The sequence below is a fragment of the Triticum dicoccoides genome, chromosome 2B (genome assembly GCF_002162155.2).
Source record: "Triticum dicoccoides isolate Atlit2015 ecotype Zavitan chromosome 2B, WEW_v2.0, whole genome shotgun sequence".
Classification (NCBI taxonomy): Eukaryota; Viridiplantae; Streptophyta; class Magnoliopsida; order Poales; family Poaceae; genus Triticum; species Triticum dicoccoides.
Genome location: NC_041383.1, coordinates 667,800,434 through 667,816,256, shown reverse-complemented (window position 1 = coordinate 667,816,256; position 15,823 = coordinate 667,800,434).

Genomic DNA, 15,823 nt, shown 5'->3' with positions numbered 1-15,823 from the left:
AAAACCCTAATGTCACCTAGATACTCCATTGTCACCTCAAATATCCATGGGCATGATTATACGATATGCATCACACAATTTCAAATTCATCTATTCAACCAACACAAAGAACTTCAAAGAGTGCCCAAAGTTTCTACCAGAGAGTCAAGACGAAAACGTGTGCCAACCCCTATGCATAAGTTAATTGAACCCGCAAGTTGATCACCAAAACATACATCAAGTAGATCACGTGAATATCCCATTGTCACCATAGATAAGCACGACAAGACATACATCAAGTTTTCTCAAATCTTTAAAGACTCAATCCGATAAGATAACTTCAAAGGGAAAACTCAATCCATTACAAGAGAGTAGAGGGGGAGAAACATCATAAGATCCAACTATAATAGCAAAGCTCGCGATACATCAAGATCGTATCAGCTCAAGAACACGAGAGAGAGAGAGAGAGAGAGAGAGATCAAACACATAGCTACTGGTACATACCCTCAGCCCCGAGGGTGAACTACTTCCTCCTCGTCATGGAGAGTGCCGGGATGATGAAGATGGCCACCGGTGAGGGATCCCCCTCCGGTAGGGTGCCGGAACAGGGTCCCGATTGGTTTTTGGTGGCTATATAGAGGCTTGCGGCGGCGGAACTCCTGATCTATTGTGCTCTTGGATGTTTTTGGGGTATATGGATATATATAGGTGAAAGAAGTCGATCAGGGGAGCCACGAGGGGCCCACGAGTGGGGGGCGCGTCCAGGGGGTAGGGCGCGCCTCCCTGCCTCATGGCTTCCTCGAAGCTTCCCTGACGTCTACTCCAAGTCTCCTGGTTTGCTTCCGTTCCAAAAATAACTCTCCCGAAGGTTTCATTCCGTTTGGACTCCGTTTGATATCCCTTTTCTTCGAAACATTGAAATAGGCAAGAAAACAACAATTTGGGCCGGGCCTCTGGTTAATAGGTTAGATAAAAGTGTAGGGTAAAGCCCATAAACATCCAAAACGGGTAATATAACAGCATGGAACAATCAAAAATTATAGATACGTTGGAGACGTATCAAGCATCCCCAAGCTTAATTCCTGCTCGTCCTCGAGTAGGTAAATGATAAAAACAGAATTTTTAATGTGGAATGGTACCTAGCATACTTCTAATGTAATTTTATTTATTGTGGCACGAATTTTCAGATCCAAATGATTCAAGATAAAAGTTCATATTGACATGAAAATAGTAATACTTCAAGCATACTAACAACGCAATTATGTCTTCTCAAAATAACATGGCTAAAGAAAGCTATCCCTACAAAATCATATAGTCTGGCTATGCTCTATCTTCATCACACAAAGTATTTAATCATGCACAACCCCGATGACAAGCCAAGCAATTGTTTCATACTTTTATGTTCTCAAACCTTTTCAACTTTCATGCAATACATGAGCGTGAGCCATGGACATAGCACTATATGTGGAATAGAATGGTGGTTGTGGAGAAGACAAAAAGGAGAAGATAGTCTCACATCAACTAGACATATCAACGGGCTATGGAGATTCCCATTAATAGATATCAATGTGAGTGAGTAGGGATTGCCATGCAACGGATGCACTAGAGCTATAAGTGTATGAAAGCTCAACAAAAGAAACTAAGTGGGTGTGCATCCAACTTGCTTGCGCATGAAGACCTAGGGCATTTTGAGGAAGCCCATCATTGGAATATACAAGCCAAGTTCTATAATGTAAAATTCCCACTAGTATATGAAAGTGACAACATAGGAGACTCTATCATGAAGATTATGGTGCTACTTTGAAGCACAAGTGTGGTAAGAGGATAGTAGCATTGTCCCTTCTCTCTTTTTCTCTCATTTTTTGGGCCTTTCTCTTTTTTATGGCCTTTCTCTTTTTTAATGACCTTTCTCTTTTTATGGCCTTTCTCTTTTTAATGGCCTTTCTCTTTTTTTAATGGCCTTTCTCTTAATTTATTTTATTTTTATTTTTTTTCATCTAAAGTATAATCCCGACTTGTGGGGGAATCATAGTCTCCATCATCCTTTCCTCACTGGGACAATGCTCTAATAATGAAGATCATCACACTTTTATTTACTTACAACTCAAGAATTACAACTCAATACTTAGAACAAAATATGACTCTATCTGGATGCCTCCGGCGGTCTACCGGGACATGCAATGAATCAAGAGTGACATGTATGAAAGAATTATCAAGGTGGCTTTGCCACAAATACGATGTCAACTTCATGATCATGCAAAAGCAATATGACAATGATGGAGCGTGTCATAATAAACAGAACGGTGGAAAGTTGCATGGAAATATATCTCGGAATGGCTATGGAAATGCCATAATAGGTAGTTATGGTGGCTATTTTGATGAAGGTATATGGTGGGTGTATGGTACCAGCGAAATTTGTGCGGCACAAGAGAGGCTAGCAATGGTGGAAGGGTGAGAGTGCGTATAATCCATGGACTCAACATTAGTCATAAAGAACTCATATACTTATTACAAAAATCTTCAAGTTATTGAAACAAAGTACTACGCGCATTCTCCTAGGGGGATAGATTGGTAGGAAAAGACCATCGCTCGTCCCCGACCGCCACTCATAAGGAAGACAATCAATAAATAAATCATGCTCCAACTTCATCACAAAGCAGTTCACCATACGTGCATGCTACGGAAATCACAAACTTCAACACAAGTATTCCTCAAATTCACAATTACTCCACTAGCATGACTCTAATATCACCATCCTCATATCTCAAAACAATTATCAAGCATCAAATTGATCATAGCATCCAATTCACTTTCTATGATAGTGTTTATTATACCCAACTTGGATGCCCATCATTCTAGGACCAATTTTATAACCATAGCAAATACCATGCTTTTCTAAAATACTCTCAAAATAATATAAGTGAAGCATGCTAGATCAATAATTTCTACAAAATAAAACCACCGCCGTGCTCTAAAAAGATATAAGTGAAGAACTAGAGCAAAATTGTCTATCTCAAAAGATATAAGTGAAGCCCATAGAGTATTCTAATAAATTCCGAATCATGTGTGTCTCTCTCAAAAGGTGTGTACAGCAAGTATGAGTGTGGTAAACTAAAAAGCAAAGACTCATATCATACAAGACGCTCCAAGCAAAACACATATCATGTGGTGAATAAAAATATAGCTCCAAGTAAAGTTACCGATAGACGAAGACGAAAGAGGGGATGCCATCCGGAGCATCCCCAAGCTTAGGCTCTTGGTTGTCCTTGAATATTACCTTGGGGTGCCTTGGGCATCCCCAAGCTTAGGCTCTTGCCACCCCTTATTCCATAGTCCATCGAATCTTTACCCAAAACTTGAAAACTTCACAACACAAAACTCAACAGAAAACTCGTAAGCTCCGTTAGTATAAGAGAATAAATCACCACTTAGGTACTGTTGTGAACTCATTCTCAATTCATATTGGTGTAATATCTACTGTATTCCAACTTCTCTATGGTTCATACCCTCTGATACTACTCATAGATTCATCAAAATAAGCAAACAACACATAGAAAACAGAATGTGTCAAAAACAGAACAGTCTGTAGTACCAATCGAGAGAAATTTGTGTACCAATCCAGAGCAAAAAGATTAAGATTAAAAGCGCGTTTCTGTGAATTATCACAACTAATTTACTGGGTGCAAAAGTTTCTGATTTTCAGCAGGATCAACACAACTATCACCGTAAGCTATCCTAAAGGTCTTACTTGGAACTTTATTGAAACAAAAGCTATAAAACATGATTACTACAGTAGCATAATCATGTCAACACACAAAAATAGTAAAGGTAAATATTGGGTTGTCTCCCAACAAGCGCTTTTCTTTAACGCCTTTCTAGCTAGGCATGATGATTACAATGATGCTTACATAAAAGATACGAATTTAAACATAACGGGAGCATTATGAAGCATATGACTAGCACATTTAAGCCTAACCCACTTCCTATGCATAGGGATTTTGTGAGCAAACAATTTATGGGAACAATAATCAACTAGCATAGGAAGGCAAAACAAGCATAGCTTCAAGATTTTCAACACATAGAGAGGAAACTTGATATTATTGCAATTCCTACAAGCATATGTTCCTCCCTCATAATAATTTTCAGTAGCATCATGAATTAATTCAACAATATAACCAGCACATAAAGCATTATTTTCATGATGCACAAGCATATAAATTTTACTACTCTCCACATAAGTAAACTTCTTCTTTATGGCATACGTATCATCACAATAATCATCATAAATAGGAGGCATGCTTTCATCATAATAAATTTTCTCATCAAAACTTGGGGACAAAAAAAATCATATTCATCAAACATAGCTTCCCCAAGCTTGTGGCTTTGCATATCATTAGCATCATAGATATTCAAGGAATTCATACTAAAAACATTGCAATCATGCTCATCATACAAAGATCTCGTACCAAACATTTTATAGACTTCTTCTTCTAGCACTTGAGCACAATTTTCCTTTCCATCATTCTCATGAAAGATATTAAAAATATGAAGCGTATGAGGCAAACTCAATTCCATTTTTTTGTAGTTTTTTTATATACTAAACTAGTGATAAAACAAGAAACAAAAAGATTCGGTTGCAAGATCTAAAGATATACCTTCAAGCACTCACCTCCCCGGCAACGGCGCCAGAAAAGAGCTTGATGTATACTACACAACCTTCTTCTTGTAGACGTTGTTGGGCCTCCAAGTGCAGAGATTTGTAGGACAGTAGCAAATTTCCCTCAAGTGAATGACCTAAGGTCTATCACTCCGTGGGAGGCGTAGGATGAAGATGGTCTCTCTCAAACAACCGTGCAACCAAATAACAAAGACTCTCTCGTGTCCCCAACACACCCAATACAATGGTAAATTATATAGGTGCACTAGTTCAACGAAGAGCTGGTGATACAAGTGCAATATGGATGGTAGAAATAGGTTTTTGTAATCTGAAATTATAAAAATAGCAAGGTAACTAATGATAAAAGTGAGCACAAACGATATTGCAATGCTAGGAAACAAGGCCTAAGGTTCATACTTTCATTAGTGCAGGTTCTCTCAACAATAATAACATAACTGGGTCATATAACTATCCCTCAACATGCAACAAAGAGTCACTCCAAAGTCACTAATAGCGGAGAACAAACGAAGAGATTATTGTAGGGTACGAAACCACCTCAAAGTTATCCTTTCTGATCGATCTATTCAAGAGTCCGTAGTAAAATAACACGAAGCTATTCTTTCCGTTCGATCTATCATAGAGATCGCACTAGAATAACATCTTAAGACACAAATCAACCAAAACCCTAATGTCACCTAGATACTCCATTGTCACCTCAAGTATCCGTGGGCATGATTATACGATATGCATCACACAATCTCAGATTCATCTATTCAACCAACACAAAGAACTTCAAAGAGTGCCCCAAAGTTTCTACCGGAGAGTCAAGATGAAAATGTGTGCCAAGCCCTATGCATAAGTTCATTGAACCCGCAAATTGATCACCAAAACATACATCAAGTAGATCACGTGAATATCCCATTGTCACCACAGATAAGCACGTCAAGACATACATCAAGTGTTCTCAAATCCTTAAAGACTCAATCCGATAAGATAACTTCAAAGGGAAAACTCAATCCATTACAAGAGAGTAGAGGGGGAGAAACATCATAAGATCCAACTATAATAGCAAAGCTCGCGATACATCAAGATCGTATCACCACAAGAACACGAGAGAGAGAGAGAGATCAAACATATAACTACTGGTACATACCCTCAGCCCCGAGGGTGAACTACTCCCTCCTCGTCATGCAAAGCGCCAAGATGATGAAGATGGCCACCGGTGAGGGATCCCCCCTCCGGCAGGGTGCCGAAACAGTGTCCCAATTGGTTTTTGGTGGCTAGAGAGGCTTGCGGCGGTGGAACTCCCGATCTATTGTGCTCCTAGATGTTTTCAGGGTATATGGATATATATAGGTGAAAGAAGTTGGTCAGGGGAGCCACGAGGGGCCCACAAGGGTGGGGGGCGCACCCAGGGGGTAGGGCGTGCCTCCCTACCTTGTGGCTTCCTCGAAGCTTTCCTGAAGTCTACTCCAAGTCTCCTAGATTGCTTCCATTCAAAAAATAACTCTCCCAAAGGTTTCATTCTGTTTGGACTCCGTTTGATATCCCTTTTTGTCGAAACACTGAAATAGGAAAAAAATAGCAATTTGGGCTGGGCCTCCGGTTAATAGGTTAGATGAAAGTGTAGAGTAAAGCCCATAAACATCCAAAAGGGGTAATATAATAGCATGAAACAATAAAAAATTATAGATACGTTCTAGACGTATCACCGGCCGTCCCCTTCGCCGACGCCCGCAAGCTGTTCGACAGTTTGCCAAGGTACAAAATGGACTCCGCCAACTATTTCTTTTTTCACAATTTCCTTTGGGACTATGATGATTCGTACTTCGATGACGAGGAGGATATATTGGCTGCCGTGTTGGTCCATCACCACCTCAATAGCCAGTGGCCGTTGTTTCGTGGCTCCATTTCGGGCCACCTTCCGGCTTTGAATCGCAACCAAGAGAGCGGGCATTTCCTTCTTTGGAAGGACTACTTTGATACAACAAACCCGTTGTTCAAACATCAGAAATTCCGCCGCCGTTTCTTTATGAGCAGGCATCTTTTCGACCATATTAGAGTGGGGGTGGTCGGCTATAATGACTATTTAGCAGAAATGGGTTTTTCCTCTTATCAGAAATGCACTACCGCCATCCGAATGCTTGCATACGGAGTGCCCGGTGATCTCATTGACGAGTACGTCCGTATGAGCGAGTCTACTTGCCTAGAGTCCCTGTATAAGTTCTGCAAGGATGTTATTGCTGTGTTTAGCCCTGAGTACTTGAGAGACCCGATTGCTGACGATACAACCTATTTGTTGGCGATTAATGCTAGCAGGGGCTTCCCAGGGATGCTTGGTAGTATAGACTGCATGCATTGGGAGTGGACGAACTGCCCTTCTGCTTGGCAAGGGCAGTATAAGGGCCATGTTAGGGCTTGCACTGTCATACTTGAGGCTGTGGCGTATCAAGATCTCTGGATCTAGCACTCTTTCTTTGGCATGTCCGGATCACACAATGATATCAACGTGCTTCAGTGCTCGCCGGTGTTTGCTAGGCTTGCCGAAGGCAACAGCCCACCGGTGAACTTTACTATCAACGACCACACCTATGACAAATGATACTATCTGGGTGATGGTACCTATCCTCACTGGACCACTATTGTCAAGACAATACCCAACCCTGTCAGAGAGAAGAGGAAAAGATTTTCCCAAGAGCAAGAGGGTGCTAGGAAGGATGTCGAGCATGCCTTTGGTGTTTTGCAATCTCGATGGGACATCGTTCGGTATCCTGCTAATACCTGGAGCATGCAGAAACTATGGGAGGTGATGACTTCTTGTGTGATCATGCATAATATGATCGTAGAAGACGAGCGCCCGGAACGTATGTATGATCTAGGGTTTCAGTTTCAGGGTGAGAATGTTGTGCCTGAGCATGGAGTAGCGGCAAAGTTTGAACAGTTCACCCAATTTCATCAAGACATGCGTGATTGGGAAACTCACGTGGAACTGCAAAATGATTTGGTTGAGCATATGTGGGCTCATGTTGGCAACCAATAGATGTATCTTCTTTTATTCATTTGCAAAACTATGTGAGAGCTATGTGAGACCTTTTTATTTTCATTTGGCTTGTAATAAACTATGCTATTTTATGCGGTCCAAAACAATTTTATTTCGAACTATGCAATCATGCAAAAAAAATAGGGGGCTAGGCAGCCACGCCTGCACATATGGGTCGGCACGCTGGGCGCCCTGCCGACCCATATCTAAAACAGGGTGGACGCCGGGCGGGCGGCCGACCCAAATGGACAAAAAGCGGATGAAATCACCGTCCGTTTGGGTCGCCCTGTTGGAGTTTCTCTTAATCCTCTCTTTTTTCATTTAATTCTATGACACCTCATCAAAATTGTCTAGTTGGCATGCATGATACTAGATATGATACTCCCATTATGACCAGCCTAGGCCCTTTTCTGCATGTGAGTGATAGTGCGACCTGAAACACGGAATGCAAGGCTTTCACAAAATGAGGTAACCAAGAAGAAGAAACTAATTGTTAATCTAAATTGAAATACTCAAATGACTAATGAGGGAGTTACTTCATCATGCCAGTGATGTTCAATAATATGGATGCCCATGTGCTCATTCTGGTAGTACTGAGCTCCATGAAAGCATACGACACGGTGTTCATATTTAAGCGTGAAATTTGAGACATGACAACAATTTGCAAAGCAACCATATTGAGAACCCGAGCTGACCAAGAAGTAGAGCTTAATTGTTCATAGGTCCATATAAACATATATACCACATAGGTTCATAACAAATATATATATACCAGTGGTATAGGTTTATCTCAACATATATACCACGTACTCAATGCACACAAAGTTTTCTGCTCTACTGGAATTTCTTTGTCAATGTTGTTGAGACCCATAGACATCCTAGGACTAGGAACCATCAAGATAGACAACCGCAAAGATATGGCTTCCTATAGGAACTAACAACATTATCCTGGTCAACTAGAGATAGATTTGTTCACAAGTTCACAAGCAACCCTATGCACATGGAAACATTATTACAAACTTAGCTTAAGGGATTAGGTAGAGGCTCAAGGGAAAACCAGAGGGCACAATGAAATTCAGGGGTGAGGAGTAGTGGGTAAGATAACATGTCAGGATAAAGATTAATCTGTAGCAAAATGGTCCGTGGGTATAGGATTACCGTGAAGTTCACGATCCTAGTGATTTTTTTAGGTAGGCAACTAAAATTTCCAAGTAGATGCATGAAAATCTAGTACAGTAGTTTCATCAAAAATAAGAAGTTAGTTTAAGTAGATTTTCCACATTTGAAGTGTAACCGAAAAGTGAGATCTGATTAGTAATCCACAAGTTAGTAACAAGCATTGGCTTTAATTAGACACAACAATTCCAAGATTACTGATTCAACAAAAGAAGACAAAATTTCAACTGCACTTCACTGATCCTACAATGATCAAATCACTGTCCATGTTAGGAAAGATCTCCCTCAGCCAGGGTTCATATGCAGATTAAGAAGAAAATTAGTGGGGCATTAGCATGTTGTGGCGATTCTGAACATGAAGATGTTTAGGTTCTAGCCAACTGATAACCCACAAGTATAGGGGATCGCAACAATTTTCGAGGGTAGAGTATTCAACCCAAATTTATTGATTCGACACAAGGGGAGCGAAAGATATTCTCAAGTATTAGCAGTTGAGTTGTCAATTCAACCACACCTGGGTAACTTATTATCTGCAGCAAGGTATTTAGTAGCAAAGTAGTATGGAAGTAACGGTAACAGTGGCAAAAGTAACAGTAGCAACGGTAAAGTAACTAAGCAAAGAGCAATGTGTGAAAAGCTTGTAGGCATTGGATCAGTGATGGATAATTATGTCGGATACGATTCCTCATGCAACGGTTATAACATAGGGTGACACAGAACTAGCTCCAGTTCATGAATGTAATGTAGGCATGTATTCCAAATATAGTCATACATGCTTATGGAAAAGAACTTGCATGACATCTTTTGTCCTACCCTCCCGTGGCAGCGGGGTCCTATTGGAAACTAAGGGATATTAAGGCCTCCTTTTAATAGAGTACCGGACCAAAGCATTAACACTTGGTGAATACATGAACTCCTCAAACTACAGTGATCACCGAGAGTGGTCCCGATTATTGTCACTTCGGGGTTGTTGGATCATAACACATAATACGTGACTATAGACTTGCCAGATAGGATCAAGAACTCACATATATTCATGAAAACATAATAGGTTCAGATCTGAAATCATGGCATTCGGGCCCTAGTGACAAGCATTAAGCATAGCAAAGTCATAGCAACATCAATCTTAGAACATAATGGATACTAGGGATCAAACCCTAACAAACTAACTCGATTACAAGGTAAATCTCATCCAACCCATCACCGTCCAGCAAGCCTACGATGGAATTACTCACGCACGGCAGTGAACATCATGAATTTGGTGATGGAGGAAGGTTGATGATGATGATGGCGTCGGATTCCCCTCTCCGGAGCCCCGAACGGACTCCAGATCAGCCCCCCCGAGAGAGATTAGGGCTTGGCGGCGGCTCCATATCGTAAAACGCGATGAATCCTTCTCTCCTATTTTTTTTCTCCCCGAACGTGAATATATGGAGTTGGAGTTGAGGTCGGTGGAGCACCAGGGGCCCACGAGGCAGGGGGCGCGCCCAGGGGGATAGGGCGTGCCCCCACCCTTGTGGACAGTGTGTGGCCCCCCTGGTCTTGATTTTTTCGCCAGTATTTTTTATTAATTCCAGAAAGTTGCTCCGTGGATTTTTAGGTCATTCCGAGAACTTTTATTTCTGCACAAAAATAACACCATGGCAGTTCTGCTGAAAATAGCGCCAGTTCGGGTTAGTTCCATTCAAATCATGCAAGTTGGAGTCCAAAACAAGGGCAAAGTGTTTGGAAAAGTAGATACGATGGAGATGTATCAATTCCCCCAAGCTTAAAGATTTGTTTGTCCTCAAGCAATTCAGTTGACAAACTGAAAGTGACAAAGAAAAACTTTTACAAACTCTGTTTGGTCTTGTTGTTGCAAATATGTAAAGCCAACATTCAAGTTTTCAGCAAAGATTACGAACTAACCATATTCACAATAACACTTAGGTCTCATGTTTACTCATATCAATGGCATAATCAACTAGAGAGCAATAATAATAAAGCTCGAATGACAACACTTTCTCAAAACAATCATAATATGATATAACAAGATGGTATCTCGCTAGCCCTTTCTGAGACCGCAAAACTTAAATGCAGAGCACCTTTAAAGATCAATGACTGACTAAACATTGTAATTCATTGTAAAAGAGATCCAATCATAGTCATACCCAATATAAACTAATAGTAATGCATGCAAATGACAGCGGTGCTCTCCAGCGGGTGCTTTTTAATAAGAGGGTGATGACTCAACATAAAAGTAAATAGATAGGCCCTTCGCAGAGGGAAGCAGGGATTTGTAGAGGTGCCAGAGCTCAATTTTAAAATAGAGATGAATAATAGTTTGGGCGGTATACTTTCACTGTCAACATAACAACTACGAGATCTCGATATCTTCCATGCTACACACATTATAGGGGATTCCCAAACAGAATGGTAAAGTTTATACTCCCCCACCACCAACAATCATCAATCCATGGCTTGCCCAAAACAACGGGTGCCTCCAACTAACAACAATCCTTCGGGAGTTTGGTTTGCAATTATTTTGATTTAATTTGAGCATGGGACTGGGCATCTCGGTTACCGCCCATTTTCTCGTGAGTGAGGAGCGGAGTCCACTCCTCTTGAGAATAACCCGCCTAGCATGGAAGATACAGACATTCCTTGTTGATACATGAGTTGTTCGAGCATACAAAACAGAATTTCATTTGAAGGTTTGGAGTTTGGCACATACAAATTTACTTGGAACGACAAGTAGATACCGCATATAGGAAGGTATGGTGGACTCATATGGAATAACTTTGGGGTTTATGGATTTTGGATGCACAAGCAGTATTCCCGCTTAGTATAAGTGAAGGCTAGAAAAAGACTGGGAAGCGATCAACTAGAGAGTGACAATAGTCATGCACATGCATTAAAATTAATCAACTCTGAGTGCAAGCATGAGTAGGATATAATCCACCATGAACATAAATATCGTGGAGGCTATGTTGATTTTGTTTCAACTACATGCGTGAACATGTGCCAAGTTAAGCCATTCGAATCATTCAAAGGAGGATACCACCCTATCATACCGCATCACAACCATTTTAATAGCATGTTGGCACGCAAGGTAAACCATTATAAACTCCTAGCTAATTAAGCATGACATAAGCAACTATAATCTCTAATTGTCATTGCAAACATGTTTATTCATAATAGGCTGAATCAGGGACGTTGAACTAATCATATTTACAAAAACAAGATAGGCCAAGTTCATACCAGCTTCTCTTATCTCAATCAGTCCATCATATATCGTCATTATTGCCTTTCACTTGCATGACCGAATGGTGTGGATAATAATAATAGTGCACGTGCATTAGACTAAGCTGGAATCTGCAAGCATTCAATTCAAGGGAGAATACAAGGTAATAAGGGCTCTTGGTTAAATCAACAACAATGCATATGAGAGCCACTCAACATTTTCATCATGGTCTTCTCCTCTCGACCCCCAAAGGAAAGAAAAGAAATAAAACTATTTACACGGGAAAGCTCCCAACAAGCAAAAGAAGAACGAGAAATATTTTTGAGTTTTCTTTTAATTACTACTGCTACAGGCATGGAAAGTAAACTAGCTAAAAGCTATAACTAATTTTTTTTGTTTTTCTTAAGGTTATTCGAACACACAAAAAGAAAGCAAGAAAAGGAAATAAACTAGCATGGATAGTATAATGAAAAAGTATGAGCACCGACAACTAGAATGAGTGTGTGAACATGAATGTAATGTCGGTGAGAAATACGTACTCCCCCAAGCTTAGGCTTTTGGCCTAAGTTGGTCTATCCCCATGGATTAGAGCTACTCTCTCCGGTGTACTGGGGAGTGTCATCCGAGTGCCACTGGTTGATGATCTCCTCCGGATCCTACTGATAAAAGGACTATCGATAAGGGTCAAGTGGTGGTTCAGGCTCAGGCTCTGGAGCTGGTGTCTGGCTCCGGTATGCGTAAATAGCCTCCCAGGTACGTGCCTGAAGATAAATCAAACAAAGAGGGTGCATGCAAGATAATAGTCTCACCGTGAGTTTTATTAAATCTCAAATTATACTTAAGAATCATCTAATTGTTTTTAACAATAAATTCATGTGCTACCATACTCTTATATCTAGAAAAATAGGGGGTAGCAACTTTTCCTCTTTCTCATAATGCCTAATAGGTATCCTAAAGTGTTTAGCAAGGCGTGAAGCAAAGATGCCTCCAAAGATGGGGCCCTTTGTATGGTTTAGACTTAACCGTTTAGCAATAATAGCGCCTAAACTAAAAGTGTTATCGCATAACAAAGCATGACACAAAATAACAATATCAGGGGAGCTAAAGTTTCCACAGTTCCCGCGACCAATCAAGCATCTACTAGCAAATATTGCAAAGTAACATAGAACAAGAAAGTCTATGCTAGTAATTTTCTTGCATCGGAAACCTTCCTCATTTCCCCTACAGCAATCATATCAATGAATCCATCCACATCACCATGACGTGGTTCCTCTATGTTGCCCTTGAAGGGTATCTTGCAAACTGCACAAAAATCACATAGTAACATCTCCTTAACCTCATCATATAAATGAAACTCCACTGAAGGTGGTGATTTCCTAGCATGAAAGTAAATTTTTTGCATGAAAGTATTAGTGAGTAGGAGATACTGATCGAGCTGGTCGTGGAGGAAGTCGGTGAGGCCTGCATTCTCAGCCAAATGATAAAAATCATCATGAATCCCGACTGCTCTCAAGAACTCATCATAACACCATTCACACGACCGGACCTCTGCAGTGCGAGGGAGATTAAATTTGGGTTTTTGTTCTCTTCACTCTGCTTATCCTTCGAGCTTCGGCTCGAAGATCCCGTAAAAAATCTCTTCATCATTTTCTGAAAATTCTAAAAATTTTAGTAACTCAAAATAAAAGTGAACCAAACTCAACAAAATTGATAGCAACTACTCCCACAAGTGCCTAAAGACTATATCATGCAATAGAACTACTTGGGACCATATAAATTTAACATGCAAGCTCAAGAACAGGGTCACCTAGGTAGTAAAAATTTGCAATCAATAAAGCACTAGAACAAAAACTAATTGGACCATTGGAGGAGTCACATACCAAAGAACAATCCCCCAAATCAGTTTTGTGAGTGGAGCTTTCAGCAAGGAGATCGAAAATGGCAGCAAGATGAGCTAGAACTCTTTCTTGAGCTGGTTAGTGATTTTTTGGGAGGAACAAGAAGTGTGTGGGTGCAGGAATAAGTGGAGGGGGGCCACCAGGGGCCCATGAGGCAGGGGGCGCGCATGCCCTGGACCTTCGTGGCCAGGTGCTTGCCCCCTCTGGTGTGTTCTCAGTGCTAGATATTCTCAAATATTCTAGAAAAATTCATATTTCATTTTCAGGGCATTTGGAGAACTTTTATTTTCGGGGTATTTTTATTGCATGGATAAATCAGAAAACAGATAGAAAAATACTATTTTTGCTTTATTTAATCTAAATAACAAAAAGTAAAAGGAGGGTATCGAAGGTTGTGCTCTCTAACTTCATCTATCTCATGCTCATCAAAAGGAATCCACTAACAAGGTTGATCTAGTCTTGTTAACAAACTCATTCCGAATAACATGAAACCAGAGAAATTTCGAATAACACTAGGTTACCTCAACGAGGATATGTACATCCCCAATAATAAGAATATCATATTTCTTCTTGACAGTAGGAATAGGAAATTCAAAACCTCCAATAATAATCGATGGAATTTTTTCCAATAGAATTGATACTGTGAACTTGAGGTTGTTTCCTAGGAAAGTGTACCGTATGCTCATTACCATTAACATGAAAAGTGACATTGCCTTTGTTGCAATCAATAGCAGCCCCTGTAGTATTCAAAAAGGGTCTACCAAGTATAATCGACATACTATCGTCCTCGGGAATACCAAGAATAACAAAGTCCATTAAAATAGTAATGTTTGCAACCACAACATGCACATCCTCACAAATACCGACAGGTATAGCGGTTGATTTATTGTCCATTTGCAAAGATATTTTAGTAGGTTTTAACTTATTCAATTCATGTCTACAATATAAATAGAGAGGCATAACACTAACACCGGCTCCAAGATCACATAAAGAAGTTTTAACATAGGTTCTTTTAATGGAGCAGGGTATAGTTGGTACTCCTGGATCTCCAAGTTTCTTTGGTATTCCACCCTTAAAAGTATAATTAGCAAGCATGGTGGAAATTTCAGCTTTCGGTATCTTTATTTTATTTGTAACAATATCTTTCATGTACTTAGCGTAAGGATTCATTTTAAGCATATCAGTCAAACGCATACGCAAAAAGATAGGTCTAATCATTTCAGCAAAGCGCTCAAAATCCTTATCATCCTTTTTCTTGGATGGCTTAGGAGGAAAAGGCATGGGTTTCTGAACCCATGGTTCTCTTTCTTTACCATGCTTCCTAGCAACGAAGTCTCTCTTGTCATAACATTGATTCTTTGACTGTGGGTTATCAAGATCAACAGCAAGTCCAATATCTACATCATTATTATTGCTAGGTTGAGCATCAACATGAACATCATCATTAACATTATCTCTAGGTTCATGTTCATCACCATATTGTGTTTCAGCATCAGAAATAGAAATATCATTGGGATTCTCAGGTGTGTCTACAACAGGTTCATTGGAAGCATGCAAAGTCCTATCATTTTTATTCTTCTTTTTAGAAGGACTAGGTGCATCCACATTATTTCTCTGAGAATCTTGCTCAATTCTCTTAGGGTGGCCCTCAGGATACAAAGGTTCTTGAGTCATTTTACCACCTCTAGTCATAACTCTAACAACATTATCATTTTTCTTAGTATTTAATTCATTGAGCAAATCATTTTGAGCTTTAAGTACTTGTTCTACTTGAGTGGTAACCATAGAACCATGTTTACTAATGAGTTTAAGTTCACCCTTAACTCTAGACATATAATCACTCAAGTGTC